Genomic DNA, 25,503 nt, shown 5'->3' with positions numbered 1-25,503 from the left:
ATTCACACAGAAAAGACTGCACATTCACCATGATATCAGGCACTGTGGCTCGTGCAGGGAACAGCAAAGGCATTCAGAGCTTACGGACTGCCTGCCTTAACGAACTGTAGGTTGTAAGGACGCTTAGTTCCACTGAGCTTTACCTGCACTTCTGGTCATGCTCACATTCACAGGCTCCACTTGAATTGGCCAAGCGTCTCATCACTCCCATCCCCATCCTCCAACCTCCAATCTTTCTCAGTGATCTCAGCTCCTTTGTTCCAGCTGGGGTCTCTTAGTGATCTGTTGTCAATCCCACATCAATCCTTCGTATTCCCTAACTCAACTCATGCAGGGTTTTTAAAAGGAAATGAAGAAAATAAAATGTGCAATGATATCTCTCAGACTTCTTACCCCACGCTTTAGTGTTATGTCTTTGGAAAATCAGCCTTCATTGCTAGCAGAAGCTTCTCATTCGTTCATGCTTGCGTATATTTAAAAAAAAAATTATCCAGGAGTGCCTGGGTGGCTCAGTCGGTTAAGTGTCCAACTTTGGCTCAGGTCATGATCTCCTGGTTCATGGGTTCAAGCCCTGCATCGGGCTCTGTGCAGACAGCTCAGAGCCTAGAGCCTGCTTTGGATTCTGGGTCTCCCTCTCTCTCTGTCCCTCCCCTGCTCTCTCTCTCTCTCTCTGTCTCAAAAATAAATAAACATTAAAATTTTTTTTTATCCCAACCATTGTGTTAGGTGATGTGAATTTAGCACTAACAAAGCACACTTGGTCTCTTTCCTCCTAGAAACCCAATGCCCCGTGCTCCTGACACAGGCGACACGTTTAATTAAAGGAGAGCATGTCACCAGTGCATACTGATTCTTCAACCTCCACCTAATGATACTCTTATGTTTTCACTACCTTATTGCTGGCTCCACACCACCTCCCTGGGCAAGGGATATTTGTTGAACAGTTGATTCCCAACATGCACCTGGATCTGTGCTAACGAGATTCAGTTGACAAGTCAGGACATCTGACTACTGGTCCCTGCCTAGACCTCACATACCTACATCTTAAGTTAAAGGAAAAGAAACGCATTTTATTTTTATTCTACTTTCGTTATGCAAACAATGCAGCCTTGTTGCAGGATAATTAGAAAAAAATACAAACAAAATGAGAGACAAAGTGAAAACCATCAGGAATTGCACTCAATTGTTTTTGCAAAGTAGCTGCTGAGTGGACGCATTGTGCCAGCCCCTGGGCAAAACAGAGCAATAGTCAAATACACTCCCTCTCCTCATGACACTTCTTTTAGCTGGGACACTTGCTCTCCAATGGCATATGGATTGTATCTCTGCTGTTTTCTTTTCCATATATATTTTCCCATGCATGTATTTATTTTTAAATGGCTGCTTAAACACTGCCTTGTAACCAGCTGTGTTTTTTTCATTTGCAGTATCTTGTGAACATCTTTCTCTGTCAATAAATATGCATGCACAGAAAATCCTAACTGTAAATAAACACCACCTTCAAACATCTGCCTTTCCGTGTCTCTCTTCTCTCCTAACCTCATTTACATCCTCATATGTGCGAGCCCCTGCCGGGTAAACAGGTAAAAGCACATCTTTCTAGATTAAGTATCAATGTAGGTGAGAAAGGTATCACCACGTATTTTGGGAGACAACTTAATTTGGTGTTATCAATTTTTTTGAGCAATACAATCTTAATTCTTAATTCAAGTATTCCTATTTCTCCTTCTTTTTTTGGTGTTGTTATTTTGTTTAAATGGCCACTGAACCCAAAACAACCACTGATATCTGTATTTGAACAAGTTTGCTGCATCTTTCCATATGCACATTTAAATCTTCCATTGTACTTCAGCACATCACAATAACAGTTTGAAGACAAAGGTGATGTTTATTCCTGATGCTGGAACTGCCAAACGTCATTGTCTTTGTAAAGTCAGACTGCCCATTTTGGCTGGCCAAATTTCTTTCCCAACAGACGATATGTCCATTCAGAACAAATGAATATATTGGGGCGCCCGGTTCACACAGTTAGTTAAGTGCCCAACTCGATCTCAGCTCAGGTCTCTGAGTTCGAGTCCTGAATGGGGCTCTGTGCTGATGGTGCAGAGCCTGCTTGGGATTCTGTCTCTCCTTCTCTCTACCCCTCCCCTGCTTGTGGGCAGGCGTGCACGCTCGCTCTCTCAAATAATAAATAAACTTAAAAAAAAAAAAGAACAAATGAATATAGCATCACATTTTATGTCTTCCATGTAAATTAGGGGGGAAACCCCACTATTTTTGTCTATTACCTGTGATCCAAAATCTTTCTGCCCTGCCTCATGCTCCCCTGCCCCCTTATCCTTCCTCCTATTTCCAGGATACGGTGGAGCCTCAGAGCCCTTGATAACTGCATCTCCTCTTCAGCTGATGGTTCTCTTACTCATTCTGAGTGCCTGACACTCCTTCCTGGTTCTGCAAGCCCAGATCACCTCAGTTCTTCGCTACAGGCACCAGGAACTGGTGTCCTGTGCTGTCTCAGCAATGCACAGCTGCTTCCGTGAGCTCACTTCCTGCAGCCTCTACAGCCTGGCACACAGCACTTCCCCACCTGTACTCCACCACTCAGCAACTCCTTCTTCGTGGTGCTCAATAACTGTTTTTGATCTTAATAATCAAAACTGCTTAAGGAAAAGCATTACAGACAGAATTTGATACGGAGCTGAATATATATTCCCCAGTCTGAGTGCTTTATAAAAAGGGTAACAATCCTCAAACACACACACACACACACACACACACACACACACACACACACACCCCTGTAGAAATTCATCAGGAAGCATGATGAATGCTTTGGAAGATAAGGAAGTTGCCAGGGTAAAACTGTGAGCTCATTAGTTGACTCCCCCTCAAAATCGGTCAACTGCCATGTAAAAACAGACTCCTTCCAACAACGTTTACTGAGGCCTTGTCATGTGTCAGGCTTTGTCCTAAGCATGTCATGTATCATGTCATTCCATTCTTATAAGGACCTTTTCACAGATGAGGGAGTTTAGGCACAGAGATGAGTCAGGATATGAACCAAGACAATATGGTTTACAGCACTATTAAAATTAACTATGGGGGAGCCTGGGTGGATCAGTTGGTTGAGCATACGACATTGGTTCAGGTCATGATCTCACGGTTTGTGGGTTCAAGCCCCGCATCGGGCTCTGTGCTGATCGCTCAGAACCTGCAGACTGCTTCGGATTCTGTGTCTCCCTCTCTCTGTGCCCCTCCCCTGCTTGCACGCTGTCTCTCTCTCTCTCTCCCAAAAATAAACATTAAGAAAATTAAAATTAACTATGCTACAACTTAGAGTTAATTTAAAAAAAACCCTACTTTTCAACATAGTCTAATCAGACAATCTGATTATAAACTCTTGGCATCGATTATTTTTTGTGAAAATAGTACAGACATTTCTCATTTCTTAAAATTGAATTTATTTGTTTATATGATTCATTTTATGGTTATTCCTGCCACATGTTTTTAAAAATGTATCTTTTAAAAATTTTTTTTTTTCTGGAAAGAAATCATCAAATGTCTCATAGAATCTATCTAAATGTCCCTCTCCAGTTTCTGAAGTCGTCATTCATTATCCAGTCTTTCTCCTCGAGGGTGAATTCTAGAAATGTTCTATTATGTTTTTATTACCTTTTCTCTACAATTTTGAAAAAAAAGGAAAGAAAAGCATTTACTAACTCTCACCTGATAATCTTAACATCTTATAGTAGAGACGGCCGTCTCAATTTCCTACAGATGACAGATTTCTTAATTTCCCAGAGTCTGTTTTAGTTTCATAAATTCTTGACTGAATATGCAGAGAATGTGAACTTAGAAAATAGATCCCACTGATGACACCTGGGCAAAAGAGGGTATGCTTTCTGCAGAGAATATACCAGGGCAGGAAGAAAGGGTTTATTGAAAGAAGTCCTTCTGCCATTCTCAAAATCCACAGCTTGGAACATGGTCAAGGTTGTGATTTTATTTTGGAATGGCTGTTCTTCAGTCAAGGAAAATCCGAACTAAATGGAAGCTATCAATCAGAGGTTAGCAAGCGGTAGCTGTTTAATCTAAAATATCCCAATAATAAATAATGCACTGGGCCATGCCGAGAGGTGGGCCGGCTACCTTCTGAACATTCTAAGAGAATGACTACACATTGTGGAGTTTGCAGACAGGACTTCTCCATCTACATTTTTCAATCCATTACATCCCAAGAAACTTCCAATGATAAAAAATCTGTTATCACACTCTTGAAGCTGCTCTTTTTTTTTTTTTTGCATTTTATCAATTCTTATGGTAGGGTGATGGTCCATAAACTACTGTACATAATTTTAGAAAAGAATAAAGCTTAAGCATTATGTATTCTTTCTCCCCCAACACACACTTGAAAGAGGAAAGCAAACATCTATGGAAAGTTGGCTCTGTGCCAGGCTCTATGCCAAGGCCTTTACACGTCTCTGAAGTTGTTTTTAGTATTATCCCCATTTTACAGATTACAAGTCTCTTGTCCAAATCCACAAGAGTTGGAAACAACTGTAGAATCCAGGAAGTCTGAACTTCAAGAACCTTTGCAAACTTCAAATGTTTTGCAACAGTGATAAAATTCATTTGTGATGTCTTTACAACAAATAAAATATGAAAATAATTAGTTGTGAAGCTTACACAAATGACACCTAACATTTGCTGAGAGTTTATGATGTGTGAAGCTAAGAGCTTTGCACGGATGACCTCACCTCCTTCTTGCCATGCCCCAGTTTGGCAGGTGTTGCTACTCCTATTTTATAGGTGAAACTGACATTGAGAGATGGTAAGTGCCCTGCCCAAGATCACTTCCTGATCTTTGCCCCCATGATATTCAGTTGTCTATGTCTTTCAGTCTAACCATTCCGAGGCTTGGTGACTAGAATCTTCTTTCCCAGGTATCAGGGTCAGAGATTCTCCAAATCTTGCCTCTCCCATGTCTAAGGAGTAAAACCCAATTCGCGCATGACTGCCCTTAGTGCTGCATTGCGAGTCCTTCCTAGCCACTCTCAAGCAAGCCTGTCATCAGTCCCCTTTGCTCATGAATTTTTATGGGCCAGATGCCTCTTTCCCTCTAATTGCTTGCAGAAAACGCAGGTGGCTGTGTTGTTTTCTCTCTCAAAGCAGCCTGGAACTTAATAAACTTTAAAGAAAGGGGGTGCCCAGGGGGTTCAGTCAGTTAAGCATCGGTCTCTTGATTTTGGCTCAGGTCATGATCTCACGGTTGTGAGACTGAGCCCCAATCCCTGGGATTCTCTCTCTCCTTCTCCCTCTGACCCTACCATGCTCAAGCTCTCTAAATAAATAAGTAAATAAATAAATAAATGTTTAAAAAAAAAAAAAGAAGCAGCCTGAGTCTTATGTCTGCCTCAGCGATCAGCAGAACACATCATTTTAGCAGGAAAACTAAGACATCATTGAAATGTTGACCCCTGGGATCACAGCAGCAAGATCTGACTCTCTCTCCAAACGCACTTTTCTTTTGGGTGCTTATTCATCTACATCTTGGCCCTTGCCGAATCAGGATGCAATGATGCAAAAACAGACTGTTACATGTATGGTCCAGTCTCGGCTGACTACAGGGGCCACCCAAGGCGGGCCACCAAGCAGAGGAAGCCAGACATCTCAAAGGGCCACCCCCAAGGCCAGCTCCTCCTTTCTCTGCCCCTTTTGTCAGCAACACTGATCAAAAACAGAAAATGGTCCCCGCTCTTTAGACTGATTCTACTTCCCAAATCCCGAAGGAAAACCACATATTATTGTTTTCTGGTTGCTTCTACAAATGCCTCAAAACTGTCCTCACTTCACTAAGAATTCTGTTTTGTTTCAGTTTTAATTGTGAAAATTGAATTTTCTCTCATTTGAAAAATCACTGGATTTGGAAAGGAATCCAGGATAGACTAGGATGGCTTTAACACTCCTTTGTTGTTATACCCTGCTTCCCAAACCAAACTGGCCCATCAACAGGAGAGGGCACCGGGCTGTATTTGTGCCACTTAATCATTGTATCGATTACAAATTAGGGCAATCAGCCTCTCTCTATCCCCTAGTCCGAAAATCCAATCGATCCTTTGAACAAGCCCCTGCCATTCACTCTGAGTTTGGGAAGGATATACATTTATAATTTTGTGACTTATTCCGGGTACGGTGCAGGTATAAGAACATTTTAAGAAAAGAATGTCAGAGATAAAAATCACCAGAGGTGGATGGTGTGATTTTGTAAGAAGGTTACATTTCTTAATCTTAATAGCCCGAAAAGGTCCTCCCTCTCTCCACACACAGCAGAGCCTCCAGGGGTGTTCATCTCCCAAGAGTTCAGTGACAGGCATTTTATCTTGATAAACTGCTACTCTCATTTAAACATTATGAAAAATCAGAAAAGAAGATTATCTATTTTTATTGTGGTTGCTTAATCTTGTAATGAATCTGCAAAGGACAAAGAAGATGGATGGTTTAAAATAGTGGTTGGCAAAACTTTAGCATACGGTCCTTAAATGGGATGGAAATTCAAAAGGAGTTACTTATTTCTTTTTCTATGATCATTTAATTTTGTAATAGGGATCCATAAAGTTGGGACAAAGAAGGTGAAAAGTTTCCAAATAGTAGTTTCTAATGACTACTGAATCTTTGCATCATCCAGGGAGATATTTTTTTAAAAATTTTAAATGTTTTATTTATTTTTGAGATAGAGAGAGAGAGAGAGACAGAATGTGAGCAGAGGGGCAGAGAGAGGGGGAGACACAGCATCTGAAGCAGGCTCCAGGCTCTGAGCTGACCTCACAGAGCCAGACATCGGGCTAGAACCCACAAACTGTGAGATCATGACCTATGCCAAAGTCAGATGCTTAACTAGCTGAGCCACCCAGGCGTCCCCATCCAAGGAGATTCTTAAACATTCTCAACCCCAGGCATCCTTCAAGTCAAACATACTAAGTCAGAACCTTCTGGGATGGAGTATTGGAAGCCGTATTTAAAAAAACCCTCCCCAGGCAATTCTAACACACTCTCCCAGAAGTGGTCCCAATTAGTGATGAGGTCACTGATATAGATGCTCAGAAGAGCATTTTAACAACTCCAGAGTTTATACTTCAGAGTCAAGACTGGTTTTTGGAGGGGTGGGGGGAATACGAGAGACTAGTTATAAACAACTGAGACAAAACAGAATCTGAGACAAAATAGAAATCTGATTTATAAGTGTATGTACATGCAGTATATTCTATTCTTAAGTCTTCCTCAGAAAACTTCAGAATTTACTAAAAAAAAAAAAAAGAACTAAATGGAATATACTTTATATACAAGAATAAGATTTTGGTTTTTGTCTTATGAAAATATAACTAAGAAATCTTTTACTTGGGTTTTCTACTATAACTTTTCAGTCTAGAATATACCTTGAAAATGGCTATTCATTTATTGAAGTGAATAAAGCAAAAACAAATCGTGTAGTTCCACTAATTATTTTTTAATATTGCTTTAATTTTTACTTAATAAAAAGGAGAAAATTGTTTTGAGGTTCCCCAGAGTTTAATATTTTTTTCTCCATAAAGTATTGATATATCAAACTGAGGGAAATGGAAATAATAATTCAAGGAAAGGGGTTTCCAAACCCAACAAGCTCTATTTCTAAAAATTTAAAGCCCTTATTCACAATATTCACTTTAATCTCTGTGTTTTAGCTAATGGGAGGAATAGTTAAGGAAGTTTCCATACTTGAGAGATTCTCACTCCAGTTTTACATCATCCAGGATTTTTAAAATCTCCACTTTTATAATATATATTTATTGGTTTCTTAAGCTATCACCGACTTGTATCTTGCCTAATAACATATATGTATCTTGTCTCATATAGGCTTCCATAATATGTCTTTTTTAGAAATAGTAAGTAACTTTTAAAATTCCTTCCTCTACTCCAGAAATGATCTGTGAAACCTATGGATTTCATAATGACAACAGAGAACAGAGAGAGAAAATAATGAAGCAAATGGCAAATGGTTTCATCTATAGACACCGTTGCCTGAAAGATGAAGAAATCATTAGTCGTTTTGTCTAGGCATAGCAAATATGAACAAAAACACCCACCATCACCCGAGCCTGAAGTCCTGGATTTATTTTCCACTATGCCTTCTCTTTCCTTCTGCTGGTTTGAACACCAGGATCTGTTAGCCTTTGTTCTGTTGATAAATCAACTACCCACTTCTCTGCTTCCATGATGAAAATCTGATTCCAGTTACTCATTCTCAAGACTGCACACCCAATTTCTCCAACATCTTCCTTCACTGACCTCCATTTTTATTTTTTTTCCTTCTTCTTGACCTCATTCCTCAGGTCTTGCCAACACGTGTGAATGGCTATTATTAATATGCCTTAAACACTGGAATGTGATGGCTCTTAGCTTTTTTCTATCATGTCTAAAGCTTTCCCATTTTATAATGAATTCATGCATGATTTTAAATATCATGCTCTTTCTTGCCCTCTCTGGTTCTGTTGTGTTGTTTCCTTTACTTCCTAGACATGCAATGCTATCTCACTGTAGTTTGCGGAATCCTTTGAGAAATTACTGCATCTGTGGACCACGTCTCCTAAAATAGACACACAAAACTACTTTTGGCTAAAAATATTATATTGCTGTGATAGCTGGCATTGCTAGAAGGCTCGTAATGATAACTTTATTAAAGATAGTAACTTTCATTTCTTTAAGGTCCATTTTTTTCTCAATCATGTTTCAAACAGCTGTTCTATTATTTACATACTTCACCTTTTCTTTGACTTGCCTAATATGGATTTCCTTATCTTTTTTTCTATTTCATTTTGTTTCCAACATCAGTATCATGCAAGAATTGCCTTCTGGTATTTTGCAGAATTACACATTTTCAGAATAGTATTTTACTGCTTGCTGATATTTAATTTTGTATATGAAAGCAGTTAAAGGCAGTCAAAATGCTCCCTTTGTAGACAGATAAACATTTTTCCTTTCTTTTCTTTTCTTTTCTTTTTTTTACGAACACCACCATAAGTCTGGTTAATATCCATCACCATAGCTCTTCATGATGTTTGTCCTGTGATGAGAACTTTTAAGATCTACTTTCTTAGCAACTTTCAAATATACAACACAGTATTATTAACTAGCATCATCATGCCATGCATTATTACATCCATGACTTGTTTATTTTATAACTGCAAGTTTACACTTTTGACCCCCTTTACCCATCTTGCCCACCCAGAAACATTTTTTAACTTGATCATGATACTGATGGGATACTTTTCCCTTTCCAGTTGTTCAGATGCAAAGTGTTCACTGGGCTATAATAAGACATTAGCTACTTTCTGTTAGTATTTCCTGGTCCATTATAAGCCACCTCCATCTGCATATTTGGATTATATGTTTTCATCTAAAAGAAAACAGGGATCACATTTCACTTCGAAGGAGGCTTCTGCTCCCTTGCTCTGATCTCCCCGTCAGGAAGAGCACTCCTTTGTGTGTGTCTGTTGGCTGCCTTCCAGACATATCACCCTGCTCCAAAGTCTCTCCTCTCTTTCCTTTGCATAATTGGAGAGAAGTCCCACTCTCAGTCTCTGCAGACACTCTCCCTTTGGCCATGGTGTGCTGATCTTTGGTCTTCTCACCTCCTGACTCCCTCCACGGAAGCCCCAGTCCTGTGCCCCTCTCTGCACCCAGGGGTAAGTCCCTGTCCTTGGAGCACATTCCAGCTGGTATGGCTGTGCCTGCCCCGGGGTCTCATGGAGAAACTGCTTCAGAAGTCAACTTTAGACTTCACCCCTTCCAATGAAGGAGTTCTGCCTGGAGGTCTGTTCCTGATTTTTTTGTACAAGTTGCAAGGGAACTGTGGCCTGAACCTTAGTTTTGCCCATCCGTTCCATCTGTCCAATTCCATCTGTGCCGAAACTACCAGAAATGCCTCGGAGTCCACACCCCACTGCCTTCCCCTCCCTGTGCCTGTGGGGTACAGGTTTCTCACTATATAAAGTCCTTTGATCATTCTTTTCAAGTTTGAGTAGGAAGTAAAAACCAGAATTAGACTCCTGAGCTCAAACATCATCATTCTTGCATTTACTTACTATTTCCCACCCCACCCCAACTTACCACTACTGTAACATTCTTATTTTGGTTTTACACTAACAGGTGTATTTGATTATCTTGATTTTAGATGAATTTGTTAATGGGGTGCCTGAGTAGTTTAGTCAGTTAAGCATCTGACTTTGGCTCAGGTCATGATCTCATGGTTTGTGGGTTCGAGCCCTGCGTCGGGCTCTGTGCTAACAGCTCAGAGCCTGGAGCCTGCTTCAGATTGTGTGTCTCCCTCTCTCTCTGCCCCTCCCCCACTTGAACTGTGCCTCTCTCTCTTAAAATAAATAAACATAATAAAAAAAATAGATGAATTTGTTAAAGATCAACTCTACCTAGTGTAAAGGTCATATATCCAAGATATTGTTTTATCTTCTTTAATTCCTGTAAAAAGAGGGTAAATGATCCACAAATACTAAAAACAAGGCAGACTTACTGCAGAAAGCATATTAAACATCTTATCCAAATTTATATCTCTAGGAAAACAACTTGAGGATACATATACAGTATATCCATAATATATATTATGTATCTCCATAATAACTTTGATAATCCATTTAATTTTGATTATCAAATACCTTTGATAATCCAGGAATATCATTGTTTGGAACTTATTATGAATAAAAGACATCAATAAAAATAAATCCCTATACCCTATATACCAGGACACTATAATGATGAAAACTGAAAATAACAAACTTCCAATGACAGAGGTATGGCCATAGAAGTGAGGCTATATTCATGGGACATAGTCTTCTTATACAGCTAGTTAGAATTTTTTTAGTAAGAAACTGTATAGAGTGAAAAAAATGCTTGTGCTGAATATTAAGTGGAAAAGCCAGTATAAAAATTATACAATGCCCTTATTCCACTACACAAAGTCATGTAGTTAAAAAGGCATAGATAATAGATAAAATACATAAAAAGACATAACAAATACATAGGTATTATAATCACTTGTGTTCATTTGTTAGACTGTGGATGCTTATTCTCTTTTGTCTACCATGTCTGTCATTTCCATCATGTCTGATTACCTTAAAATTCAAAGGATAAATTTAAAAATGTTTAATGACACAAAGACTTTTGAAGGTATAAAGGCTTCTTGCATTGGTCTTTGAAGAAGATAAAATCATATAACATGTATAGTTAACCTTTAAAGTGTCCTTGGGGTCCCCAGGGGGCTGAGTCAGTTAAGCTTCTCACCCTTAATTTCAGCTTGGGTCATGACCTCCCAGCTCCTGAGTTTGAGCCCTGCATTGAGCTCTGCCCTGACAGTGCAGAGCCTGCTTGGGATTCTCTCTCTCTCCCTCTGACCGCACCCCCCCCCCCACCTCTCTCTCTCTCTCTCTCAAAATAAATAAAGCTTTAAAAAAAATGTTGTTACCAGTTTTGGGAGACAATTGATCATTTTTTTAAGCTCTGGCTCATAGTTTCCAAACCCAAACTAGCAAATAGGACGTCTCCCTATCTGTCCACTTGATTACATGGTTGCCTTTCCTGACAGATTTTAGAGTTCCTCACTGAACTCCCTGCTCCTGGCCGACCGCTCGGCTTATAAGTAGGATATAATGTTGTGGGGAAATGTGGTTTTTTTTTTTCTTCACAAACTGGAAATCCACTTGTGACTCTTCCCCTGAGATAATTTATATAACATGAAAATTCTGAAATTATCCCAGCATCACTGATAAAGGATAAAAACAAATATGTACATGCATGCCCAAGTATGTACACACACACACACACACACACAAAATGTATGCTGGAAAGAGACACAAATGGAACACATTTCAAAGAAAGGCCATAAGCAAATAAGAAAATGCCACTCAAACTTTTGTCTCTAAACTGCAAAGAAATTATACAATTTTGAGTACTTCTTTTTTCTTTTAAAAGTATTTTTCCTTTCTTGAATACCTTGCAAGCCATATCTAAAGTTATAACTGCATTACCACCATTTCACATGACCTGACTCATCTTTGTTTTTTTAATGTTTATTTATTCTTGAGAGAGAGAGAGAGAGAGAGAGAGAGGAAGCGGGGGAGGGGCAGAGAGAGAGAGAGAGAGAGAGAGAGAGAGACACAGAATCCGAAGCAGGTTCTAGGTTCTGAGCTGTCAGTGCAGATCCCAATGCTGTGGGGCTGGAACCCATAAGCCGTGAGATCACGACCCGAAGCAAAGTTGAGCACTTAACCAACTGAGCCACCCATGAGCCCCTCATCTCCAGTTTTTATACAGGTTCTAGCACTGTCCTTATTAGGGACCCCACATCTCTTCTGCCAAGATGTCACATCTTCTATGAACAGAAAAGGGGTCCTATGACCCTGTTCACTTTTTAATTTTCCTCTCAAGCCTGATTTTTCCTTCACTTTATCTGGCCTTAGCAATAGCTGGGTGAAAATATACCACAGAAGAATAAAAATCCAACCTGGAAAGGCCCACAGAATAAAACCCAATCAATTAGGATTTTTGTTGTTGTAGAGGTTTGAGAAGCCATGATTCTTATTTAGAATAGTTGAAACTTAATCTTTTAAAAAAAATTTTCTTTTTAAAGTTTATTCACTTTTGAGAGAGAGACAGAGTATGAGCGGGGGAGGGGCAGAGGGAGAGGAGACACAGAATCCCAAGCAGGCTCCAGGCTCTGAGCTGTCAGCACAGAGCCCCATTCAGGGCTGGAACTCATGAACTGTGAGATCATGACCTGAGCAGAAGTTGGTCGCTTAACCCACTGAGCCACCCAGGTGCCCTGAAATTTAATCTTTTAATGTAAAAAGCCACTGTTGCCATATACCAGCCTGGGGAATAACTGTCATAGACCACCCTGTCCTTTCCTACTTAATATCGAATCAAATCACAGTCGTAGCTATAAAAATGTGAAGCATAAACTGTAAAAGAATAGCCTCCTGTTAATTTCCTATCCCTATTAAAGGTCTTCTCCTCCGACCTTGGCCTCCGTATACAGCACAGTCAATCACTGGCACCCACCAGCAGGGAAATCTGGGCCTATCTGATGGATACACAAACACGAGATTAAGACTACAACCTTAGGAGGCCTGAACTTGCACGTGTACGAATACAAGTCCTTGATAATTTATCCTATGATGCTTCAAGAATGTATAAAGACCTGAATTCAGAGTTTTCAACCACCCTTAAAGAGGAAAATTCCGAGTCAGAGGGGCAGCCCCTTCCTTGCTCAGGATTCTGGGGCCCTCTTAAGATTCGAGCCAGTCTCTTAAGGACTAAGGGACAAAACGCTGTTGCTTAGGCAGGACCCTGTGGCCACCCTAAGGACAGCTGCTCAACAGGACCAATTAATAAAATGAGGACTCTGAAGCTCCCAGCAAGCCGCAGGAGCAGGGAGCAGGGTGGGGTGGGCAAGGCCCCGGCCCCTTTCGTTAACCTGCTGGAGCTGGGTTGTCCCCTTCACCCCACGGCGCGCTCGCCCTTAGGTGCCAAGGGGCCGCCTCGGGCCGCGACCGCCGCGGCCCGCGCCACCTGCCCCTGGGGCGCCTGGCGGGGCAGGCCTGGATCTGGCGGCCCTGGCTCCCCGCGCCCACCGGAGCTCAGGCGGGGCGGGGAAGGCGCATCCCCCCGCAGGGGCAGGGAGGCGCCTCACGGCCGCCCGCACCCCCTCCCGGAAGAGGCTGGGGCGCCTTTTCTCCCCTTCCCCCCAGCTCCGGGCCTTCGCCCCCCGCCCACCCGGCCCCGCCCGGCGAGGGCCACCGGCGCGCGCCCGGGGCCTCGGGCGGCCGTGACCAACCTGTAACCCCAGTGCTCGCAGCGGTCATGGTGCCGCGGGCGCGGCGGCGGCGGCGGCGGCGGCGGCGGGCCAGGCGCGGCGCCCACCCCGCGGGGACGCGGTCCCTCACCTCCCGCGCTCCGTCGGCGCGCGCCACCCGGCCGGGGCCGCGGCTCGGCGCTCGGCGTGCAGGCGCGCGCTGCTGCCACCCGGGCACCGGGCCTGCGGGCAAGGGGGTGGGGGGGGGGGGGTCAGGGCTTTTTGCTCTCGGCTTTTTTTTTTTTTTTTTTTTTTTTTTCAATCAGAGTTGTCTTTGCCGCAGGGGCTGCGACGACGCCACGGGCTGGAGGGAGGAAGCAGGAGAGGAGTCCGCACTGCAGTTGGTGGGGAGCAGGAGTGTCGGTGCTAGCAGGTTCCTTCTCGCTGGCTGCCACCGGCAGTCAGTCTCACAGCAATAGCGGGGCTCTCCTCTACCGGCTCCTCTCATGCAATCGGCCCGTGCATGGACGCATGGCCTTGTGCACCGGAGAGGGGCACACGCGGCGCACATGCAAGGACATTGCATAGAGCCGAGCAGGGCCCGCGTGCGTGCATGTGTGAGCGTGTGTGTGACTGTGAGTGATCTGGTCGTTCAGGACACAGTTTCTGAGGACGTGGACTAGTTTCACCCTTGAGGAAATTGCTAAAGGAATGCCTGGGTGACACAGTCTTCTAAACATGTGAACATTTCCCCTTAAAATTAAAATACTTTGCTATCTGGATGAGGCGGGATGACCAGTCAAGTATTGACGGTTACCTCCATGTACTTTAAATTAGGAGGACAAGAGGCAGCATCTGATACCCTGCGGCTTCTAGTTGACCAGATTTAGGGAAATCTTGGAATCTTGAACACCATACTCAGACCCAGAGGACATCTTCTCTCGGCTGCACTCTTTAAAAGCTCAATCAGAGACTGGCATCTTGCCTTGTAGTCAGATATTAAACCCACCAAGGAACCCTGGAGAAGTGATTGACATCATACACACAGGCACATAAATAACAGAGAGAAAACTGAATGAAGCTTCCTCTAAAAGAGAAATCGGAACTCCAACAGAGAACAATCCCCTGTCAGAAAATATTATAGACCAAGAGATGGAAGTAAAGTCAGAAGCATACATTTTTAAAATGTATTTTCTGTTTATGTATATTTAATTAGGTTACATCTACAAAAGAAACCTGTGCACAATCCATTCACTTTAGGACAATATTAGCACTTTTTTATTTTTTAAAGGCAATTTACAAATAATGGGCATTCCATGAAATTCAAATCCATGTGGAATATTTATTTTCAAATATCTGAAAATTTCAGAAGACCAACTCTATAAAAAGCTAAGTTTCAGACAAAGCAGGAAACCATGTGGAAACATTCTTCACAGCACAACATGGAAAGTAATTTAAACAATAATAAATCTATAAACCATTTGTTTAGAAAAACTATTTACCAATTTGTTTAATCATCTTAAAACACTGCTCTCAATGGTTTGATTTAAATGATAGTTTATTTCCATTTGTATCTCTAAAATATAGAGCTGTGCATATTTTTTTTAGAATTTGACAAGTCAGAATAATCAGTTATAAGATCTTATTAATGAAATAATTAAAGACCAAGATGTACAAATTTTGTCAATGAGGTGATAAAGGCAGCAAGTGTACTAAATCTCAGCACCACTCCCCACCAATCACGCATTTCAGACCCTTCTCCAGTCCTGATTGAATTATGGCTGTGTAAGTATCTATAATTCACATTTAGGAGCCAAACAGTTCCATGAATTATGGAATAAGTCTTGAGAAACCCATGGATGTTAATGAAGCAGTCATGGAAAGGATCAAAGCATGCATTCTGGAATCTGTAGGAACTCAGCATATATGGGAGTAGACAATCATCATAAAAGGCAGATACCTATGTGCCAAATATCACTCTATCCCTTCTATCTGCTCCTCATCCCTAGTGCTTTCTTATCAGTAAAATTAGGGAGGTCCAACAGGCTCTGAGGCTATACTTATTGCTATAATTCAATGACAGTGCATTGCTATTCTATGGGTTCAATATAATTCACAGGTGTGTTTTTGACTTGCAAACATTTTTGACAAATTAAAATCAATTACCAAGACTGAAAAACATGAGATTTTTAGTTTATCCCAGAAAATGGGAAGATCCAGCCAGGTCAGATGTGCATTTCCACATGGCAAAGAGCAGCTGGAGGTGCATATTCTTCCCATTTGCTCCTACCCCCAAGCCTGCTTCCATGCCTGGCCCCAGGGAGGCATTTAAGTGTGAGAGCCTGTACAGTTAAATCTGTATTCAACAGGGGCGCCTGAGTGGCTCCGTAGGTTGAGCGTCCGACTTCAGCTCAGGTCATGATCTCGCAGTTTGTGAGTTTGAGCCCCGCGTTGGGCTCTGTGCTGACAGCTCAGAGCCTGGAGCCTGCTTCGGATCCTGTGTCTCCCTCTCTCTCTGCCCCTCCCCCACTCACACTGTCTCTCTCTCTCTCTCTCTCTATCTCTCTCTCTCTCCTTCAAAACTAAATAAACATTAAAAATTTTTTTTAAAAATAAATAAATAAATAAATCTGTATTCAACAGTATGTGATCAGGAAGGGGCCCTATCAAACAGAGAGGAGACTGTCAAATACAGGGAACTTTATAATAGACAGGATGAACCCAGGGCAATGTTCGACTAAGACAGTAGACTATGAATTGGAGAAAATTTCGTTCATGGTCTGGCAAGCACTTTGGAAGGGAAGTAGCTATGAAACTCTCAAGATAGTAAGAATTTAATGAAAATGAGATATTTCTTCTCACTAACTCATCTGTCCTTACTGCTTACTTCCACCTAAAATTAGTATCCTACTTGGTACCATAGTGAGTAGCTGAGAAAACACTAACGATTGCTGGAAGAGAAATTTAAATATCCATGGGGGGAGCACCATGTGCTTTATGGGAATATCGGAACCTATTCAACTCCAAGATTCTGTTACATTAGATTTATGGGGAGATGACACTAAGATTAAGATTGGTTTTAATGTGCACACTATTCGTTTCTATTGTGTGTTTTGAGGGCTCACATATGGCTCACTTGCCACTCAATATTGGTATGGTTGAATTTTCTCTAATGGAGATACTTTGGGCAGGGAAACCAGAGGTCCAGAAGACCCACTTTGAAAATAGAAATAGGTGGTGCGCCTGGGTAGCTCACTCAGTTAAACCTCGGACTTTGGCTCAGGTCATGATCTCAAAGTTGGTGGGGTTCGAGCCCTGCATGGGACTCTGTGCTGTCAGCGCAGAACCTGCTTCGGATCTTCTGTCTCCCTCTCTGTCTACCACTCCTGAGCTCTCTCTCTGTCTCTCTCTCTCAAAAATAAATAACAGTAAAAAATATTTCATGAAAAAATAAAATAAAATAAATATAGAAACAGGCTCATCAGGGGCATCTACTCACAGATTAGCACGTTCAGAATTGAGTCTATGCAGAATAGATGCATTTTGATGATGGGGAGCCCAAGGGAGGCTTACCACAGTTTGCTTCCTAGATATCCCAGCAGGAAGCATGATATTGGGCGTCTCTGGAGTGTTCTTATCTTCTCATAAATCAGCTTTCCAGACAACCAGGAAACATTCATTCACCACTTAAATATTACAAGGTTTTGGAAGGCACCTCACATGTTACCTTTTCCTTAAGGCGATGTTTCCTAAACTTTCTTCTTCATAAGGATCATGGGGGTGATCTTAAACATTTCCATGGAGATTCTGATTAAGTATCTCTGGATACTTAACTATGCAACTATGGAGACTCTGTCTTAATAAAACAAGTATTCCTGTGAGCATGGTTGTTCCAGAAATTGGCACTAGTCATGATCATTTCTTTCCTAATAGACCAGAGTGGACTTGCCCACTGTCTTCTCTCTCCTGTAAGTCCCATGCACCTCCAACATCGTATGAACACTGAACCAGTTGTGGAATCCCAACAGACCCTGAACTTATGTTGTAGTTGTGTTATCTGAAGCACTGAAAACATATGAGTGCAAGTAGGTGGTCAAAGACCCTCTGCTGAGTCATATCTGAGGTCTTCCCAAGGTCATATGACCAGTTAATGTTTCAAGAAGTTTTTACATTCAAATCAGTCTTAGATAGATAGGCTTATCGCACCTTTCAAAAGCAAATAAAAGAAAGGGAGATGGTATTAAACCTCAGACAGAAGCTATGACTCTTAAAATAGGCAGAAATATGTTGGAGCAAGAAAGGCAATCGATTTCTCTTACAGAAAAATAAACTGTGTAATGATGGAGGTGGGATTCCAGAGGACAACCTGGACTGACATCGAAGTGAGCGTGGTCCTCACACTGTGCTTACTTTACAGGGTAATTTCAAAATAATTCATAGATCACCATTTTATTCTGCTTTAGATTAAGTTTTCAGAGGAAAGACTGGGAAATCAGGAATAAGTAATATCAGTGAAACACTTGCACTGGGAGCAGACCACAGGTCTCATCGTATCAAGCCAGAGCTGAGCCAGTGGCCCAGAGAAACTTGTGGACTTCTGAAAACAAAGGTCATGTTTCAAGAGAATCACTCAGTAATAAAATGATGTATGTTTGGACTATTTAATAATAAAAGCTGCTACCAGATAGAAATAAATGTGTCAGTTCTGAAAATAACCCTGAAAATCTCATTTATTGTAGAAAATACCTTGTAAGCTCCTCATAACCAAGGTCTCAGACCCCTCAAGGCTGATGGGCTAGGGCACTTCACAAGGCAAGCACCCAAAGGTGCTAGTGCAGAGATGACAGGTCTGGAAGAGGTGATGGAGAAGAGAGCTGACAGGCATCACTTATGAACTTGGGGTCAGCTACGGCATTAGGGGCTGCCCATCTCTCTAATTCTCCTCTTGTAAATTGTCCAGGAATTGGGACCAATCACAATCCCGGAGAAACTGCGCCTAGATGGAATAAACAATGCACAATGTGAGAAGCAAATAGATCTGAATAGCACTGAGAAGGTGAGGGTGGAAGGCGTTGGAAACTGTTGATGCCACACTCAAGCCTCTCTAACAGGCCAGGGTACCCATCCCCAGATGCCGTTAGGGTTAGTGCTAACTGCTCATAACTGTCTCCTTCTTCAGAGAATGTATAATGTCTTATACTATATACTTGTTTGGGCTATTGTAAAAACATATAATTTAAGAAGATAAAGTCAGATTTATGCTACTTTCTGAAACCAATGAATCTTGGGCTAACAGATTTCTTGATATTCTGTAGCCCTTCTTTTCATGGAAGATATCTACAGAGAGAGAAAGATAAATGAGAATATGTATCATCAGTGGGGGGCAGGGAATGACAAAGCCATTTGGAACCATATCAAATAAATAAGAGTCTTTAAGAAATGTGCATTGTGGTTTATCTACAAAGCTATTCAACCTCACTAACCCCAATGGTGACCTGCAAAGTTGGTTTTGAGATGTTTCCAGATGGAATCTATCAAAATAACAAGCATTTCTTAAAGAGTACAAACAGTTGGGGAAAATTTCTGAAAGACAGAGGAAATACACTCACCTTATATTATTATACATTAATGTTTTCCAATGGATAAAATTGACCCTATTCTTCTTTCCATACAGTGTTTCCATACTGTGTGTGTGCAAAGCCTTCAGTGGCCATTGGATTCAGCATCCACATCTAGGCAGGATGATAACTAAATTATACCAAAAATACTGTTGCTTTCTTATATAAGAATCTTTTTGGAAAAAAAACTGTAAACTTTTGTCTGTAAGTTTCCCCTATGGTATACAGCAAAATAAAAATTATGGACATGATCTGTTTGTTGTGTTCATATTACACCAAGCCATGGGTGTAATGGGTCTTTGTAACTAAATTTGTAAATGATAATAATTTATGAACACGTATCTTCTAATTTAGATTTTTAAAGCCCTTAAAGAGAGTAATCTAAGCTTATAAGCCTTTGCATTCTATTTCCCCTTGTCTAGTACTTTTTTTTTTTTTTTTTACCTAGTATGGTACCTCATCAGTATTTGTTTAATGAATTAACAAAATGCCAATTAGTCCACAAATTCAATTGTTTAAGATTTAAATGCTTTATGTGAATAATTTCCCTTTGAAGCAGTAGGTATTTTTAGTGAGGCAGTCAAATATTTTTATATTAGGAACTGAAAATTTTCCATTCCCTGACCAGAAACCAATCTCAAAACTCAGCCATGATAATGTCTAATTACTAAACCACCAGGGAACTGAAGCTTCCTATTTTAGTGTGAAAATAAAATAGAGAATGATGTTGAATAAGTATGTCCTCATTAGTCTTCAAAGCATTCTCACGTTGTGAGACTGGAGAAAGCCTTCAGCGGCCATTGGATTCAGCATCCGTATCTAGGCAGGATGATAACTAAATTATACCGAAAATACTTTCTTATATAAGAATCTTCTTGGAAAAAAAACTATAAACTTTTATCTGTAAGTTTTCCCTATGGTATACAGCAAAATAAAAATTATGGACATGATCTGTTTGTTGTGTTCATATTTTGGGGGGGGTGGGAATCCACTGTATTCTCTATTAGACCACATCTAAGTGACGTGTTCACTTTTAAAGGGATGTAATAAACAGCAACCAACCAAGATGGTGAGGAGACTTGAACCCCTGGGTAATGAGGAAAAGTTGAAGAATTCATGAGTGATAGAAGAACCATGTTGAAATACCTGAAAGGCTACTGAATGAAAAGGAAATTAAACTCATCCTGGGGCTGCCCCAAGACTAGAACTGATGATTAGGAGCTTTAGAAACACATGTTTTAGTTCGGAATATGGAAGAAGTCACGTAATAGACTGTCTTAGAATGTAGCAATCTCCATCCACATCCATCACTAGAAGCATACAAAATGCACATGGTGGCTGAACTATGTAATGTTCAAGGTGCCTCTCATTCTTGCTTTGAAATTCACTTAGACACCGTAAAAAGAGGAAAAACAATATAACGCACCTCATTAGTTTGTTGAGAAGCACTTAGCACACAGTTATAAGTAATAGCACTCACTAAAAGTCAGCTGCTAATAACATCGATGAAGTTCTAAGATTTAGTCTTTATAAATTTATCAGTAGGAGATTATTTAAGTCTTGTGTTTATAGATCACTTTTTTGGCATTATCAATATTATCCTGAATGGTGGTTTGGGTATCACTTAAGAAACTTTAGGATATCCCGATGCAACTAAAACTTATTTAGTAGCATCTGGGGAGCAATCTTGTGAATTCTACACTGTCAGGATCTTACAAGTTGAATTGTAGCACTATGCTGCGATTCCAAAGGCAAATGATATGATAAGATAATGTGGGGTGACTGTAGGAAATGTGAAGAAAATAAACTTAATAAAATCTGGCAGACCGAGAGAACTCCAGCAGCACAGCTTTGTGTTAATTGTTGAAAAGCAACAGCAGCTGAGGTCAGCCTTACGTTTCACATACAAGACACAGGGGAAATGGCTCATCTTGAGCAAAAGGTGTCACGAAGTCCACCTGGGAGAGCTGGGTACAGAGACAAAGACAAGCCAACCAGTGATCTGATTACCTGCTTACCCTGGGAAGGTAGTTCTGTAAAAACGTTGCTATGTCACGGAGAATAAGGCTGGCCTCAGCAGCATCTTCAACAAAAAGAAAACATGTGTGACTGCTAAGAAGGACAATGAAGTTGTCTTAGCATCACACTTATTTAATTCCTCTTGGTTCCTCCAACCCCAAAGGGAAAATGGAGAGGAGGCAGTACAGCTGTAGAGCAGGACAAAGCTGGGGCTAGATGAGTGACTAGAGCCAATGGCTTTACCTCTCCAGGCCTCAGTTTTCCCATCTGTGGAATGGAAATAATCTGTTGTGTTCATATTTACCAAGCCATGGGTGTAATGGATCTTTGTAACTAAATTTGTGGACTCAAGCAATGGTTATCAAAAGACTTCCCAAAATCCAATGATCCAAGAGTGTATCCATTTTTCCAAATAAGTCATCAGAAATCATCTTCTTTGATTCAAACCTGTTTCTTCTCGTAGTGGATATAAAATGGTTGTTCAACATGAATTCTGCCATGCATTTGTGTATATGCCTATATATTATTATTATTATGTGTATATGATTTTTTTAATGTACAGAGGCATTTGCTGAAGTTAGCCTAATCTACTTTTTCTCCAAATTAAGTAATTCATTTCTTCTTGATCAATCATTCAATATGGAACCACAATTCTTAAATCACTGGAAATGACTATCCTTACTGGTCATAAACAATTGAATAACAGTAACTGTTTATGGTTTAAACTAATATATTCCACATAAAGTTAGGTGCTACATGTAGTGCACAGAAAATATATATGTTATTTTCGTTTGAATTTCTCAGAAGCAGACACAGGAATGAATATTTATGTGCCATTAATTTTAAAACAAGTGCTCCCAGAGGAAATTAACTTGGAAGTAGAGGAAGCAGGACAGGGAGAGGAAGAAGATACAGGCAACTGTGTAATTTTAGACACAAGACCCACAGAGAATAAGGTTTATCATGATTATGCAGAGGAATGCGGGATTTTAACTTTTGCCTCACTGTTGTCTAAATCTAGGCAAATTTGCTGGGCTTTCACCCAACAGTCAATCAACAGATTGTTTAATGGTTTCAGGAAGGTAAGCAAGGTTGTGGCAAGGGACATGCTCAGGGAATAAAACTAAACATCCAGGCCCTTCTGACTGTCTGCACCTGTTGACAAGGTGGCTCCAACAGTCTGACAAGGTGGCCAGAAGAAGATATGCAAGTGCTGGTCTTTGAAAGTACACTAAATGGGCTCCATCCACCCAAAGAGAAATTTTGAATCTGAGGGGACCTAGGCAGGGAAGGTCTGCTACCTATGGTAGCCACCTTTAAGATGTTGAGAAAATACAACCAACGTATATAAGACAGTTAAAGTATAATGTAAAAATTAGTTCAATAACTGTCGCTATTTTTTACATGGGCTGAAGGAGACTGAACAGACTTGTTTATAGAAGGCATTGAACGCAAGTGTAGGTTTCCTAAAAGGGAGAAGATTTAACTGCATGGAGGAGAAGAGAGGGCCTTTTCAAGTGGATGTAAAAGCAAAATTTTGCAGATTAGAAAGCACATGGTGAGAAGGCAGGCGAAGTACAGAAGTTTTTGGCGGGGAGTAACACCTGGGAAGAGGGAAGGCAGGAAGCCATCAGACTACTCTGTTGATCTGACATTGCTCCGTGCTCGTCCATAGGAAGCTCTTGTGTAGTGATTGCCCCCCGGAGCAGACTGTGAGGGGCAGAAATAGCTGGGCTTCATAATCTGGCCTTATCCAGTCAGTGATGGGATATTCCAACAAAAGCATGACCTTCGCTAGAAAGCTGAGGTCATCTCTGAAGAGGCCAACAGCTGGTGGCTTTCAGCTGACCATGCTCCTCCCAGTGGGTTAACTAGTCCTTCCTTGAAGAGAGTTCTAAGCAACATTTCTGCATTTCTGCACTCATGACTAAATGCAAAGTGTGAGAAATTATGGAGGTCTGTGACACAATGTCCTTGACTGTAGGAATGGAATAGGAACCACTTTTGTAATCATGCAAAATATTAGAAATTGTGAGAAATATTCCTTGGGTCTGTCCTCCTTGTTGATACATGTTCTTGTATCTCAACCCTGGTTTCATTCTTGTTGGCACTTATTAGATGCACACTTTATGTTTTTTGAATGAACAACTGAATGATTGCAAGCAGTAAATGTTGCTAAAGCAAGGGTATGGAATGATCTAATGTTCAAGGTGGATCAAAGAATACTGAGTTACCTATGGACAAGTGGCAGGGAAAGAGGAGTAGCTGAAATGGAGAATGGAGGACTATGGGACAAATCTCACCTTCTTCGTCATTTGACCTAAGACCAATTCTGTTCCAAAAGAAGCAACTGACTTTATGCACATATTCCTTATCCATCATTTACTAATATTATCATCTTGGTTTATTTGCCTGACTTTTGTGAGCAACATGTTTCTACCTCATGAAGTTGTTGTAAGAATTAAGTAAGATAAAATATCAATCTTGTCGATTCTCAGAGGCAAATGTTTTTTTCACATTAAAAAGAAAATCTGAAATCAGATCAATGGTAACTGATGGAATCTTGCAACTGATGTTGGCCAAGACAATCATGATGATGCATGCATGTTCAAAGCTCTAATCTCAAAGTTTGCAAATGTGGTGTCAGCCTCTTGGAATAAAATCCCAGAGATAGTAGCAGAGCAATCTTGGAAACCAGATGGGTGTGGTGACCAGGTGTAGACCATGGGGATTCAGATGAGCTTAGCAAGATTCTAGACGTTGCAACCAAAATTTGGCTAGCTGTACAAATATGCTAATAACTCAGCACCAAAGGGGTTTGATTTCTTTTATAGATTGTTTTAAGTAGAACTGCATAGTCAACACTTAATGACACAGAGGATGATATGGTATGAAAAATAGTCATAAAATTCTAAGTTGAATAGTGAGTAGTTAGATTTTGCAGAGAAGTTTTAGGAATAAATATCTCAACCAATTTGTTTCACTTGTGTTTTCCCTTTTATTTATAGAATACGGAGATATGATAAAAATAAATGCACTTCTACATAATCCTAAAAGATCTCTTTCAATAAGTATAAAATAAAACAGCTAACTGATAAGAACACATGTCACAGTTTAGTTGGCCATATTTTTTTCTTTCTGAATTGCACATGAAACAATGATGAATCCTAAACGGATGGCATAAAACGTGATCGATACATCATAGGCTCTCAGTGCAAGTGAGCGGACTTGAGATTTCAATTATTTGTTACGTCGCCAATCTTAAAGAACTTAGTTATTTAAGCCATTGCAATAAAGCTTTGGAAGAACCAACACAATGAAAAATACACAAGCCAAATCATTTAATTAAGACTTTCTTGCTCCATTTTATAGTTTTATCATTAACTGAAAGAAGTCTATGCTACCTCTCTTTCTATCCACAGTTATACCCAATCAATAGTAAATAGTCTTAGGAAGAGAGTTAATTAATAATATGATAATTATAAAACCATGAACTCAATTTTCCCATTGTGTTCAATATTCTTTCAGTACACCAGAAACTATTAAAGACATCTAGGTTTTCAGTTGTTGAATATCAAGCTTCATTTGACTGTACAATGCCAAAGCAACTAATGTAGGGGCAGAATTAACTAAAGGAATAAGTTGCTTGACCATTTCAGCCAGAGCTTGAAAGGCAAGTGTAATTTATAGTGTTGCTGTAGACAAGGGGAAAGCAGAAAGTGGGAGGAAAAATGGTAACTGAGTTACTCAGACAAGATAATGAGCTGCTCTCTTTTCAAAAACTGCCTTTATTGTTCTAGTTCTTACTCAGCTACTCAGTTTTTCTTCTTTTTAGTTACTGGCCTCATTTACCCCCTCTCCTTTTTCCTGAAGCAATTTAATTGGTATTTACAGGAATTTATCTGCATTGATTACCAGGTTTATATCAAATGAAATGTATAATATTGAAATTCTTCATTGTTCATGAGACTACAAAGTTTTGCTGACAATTGTCTTCACAATGAGAAAATGTTTGCAAGTTTCTTAGTC

General features: G+C 40.5%; 1 protein-coding gene across 5 annotated transcripts in view; it reads right to left on the bottom strand.

Annotated features, from left to right (window-relative positions):
- NALCN (sodium leak channel, non-selective) overlaps positions 1-14,084 on the bottom strand; it is a 324,113-nt gene extending 310,029 nt beyond the window's left edge. For all 5 annotated transcript variants that reach the window (XM_060636745.3, XM_078432139.2, XM_060636746.3 and 2 more), the window contains exon 1: positions 13,880-14,084. The gene's annotated coding sequence lies outside the window, so the exon portion shown is untranslated. The remainder of the gene's footprint in view (positions 1-13,879) is intronic.
- Between the last annotated feature and the right edge of the window lie 11,419 nt (positions 14,085-25,503).

The sequence above is a fragment of the Panthera onca genome, chromosome A1 (assembly GCF_046562875.1).
Source record: "Panthera onca isolate mPanOnc1 chromosome A1, mPanOnc1 haplotype 2, whole genome shotgun sequence".
Classification (NCBI taxonomy): Eukaryota; Metazoa; Chordata; class Mammalia; order Carnivora; family Felidae; genus Panthera; species Panthera onca.
This window is presented reverse-complemented; position numbering and strand designations above follow the sequence as displayed.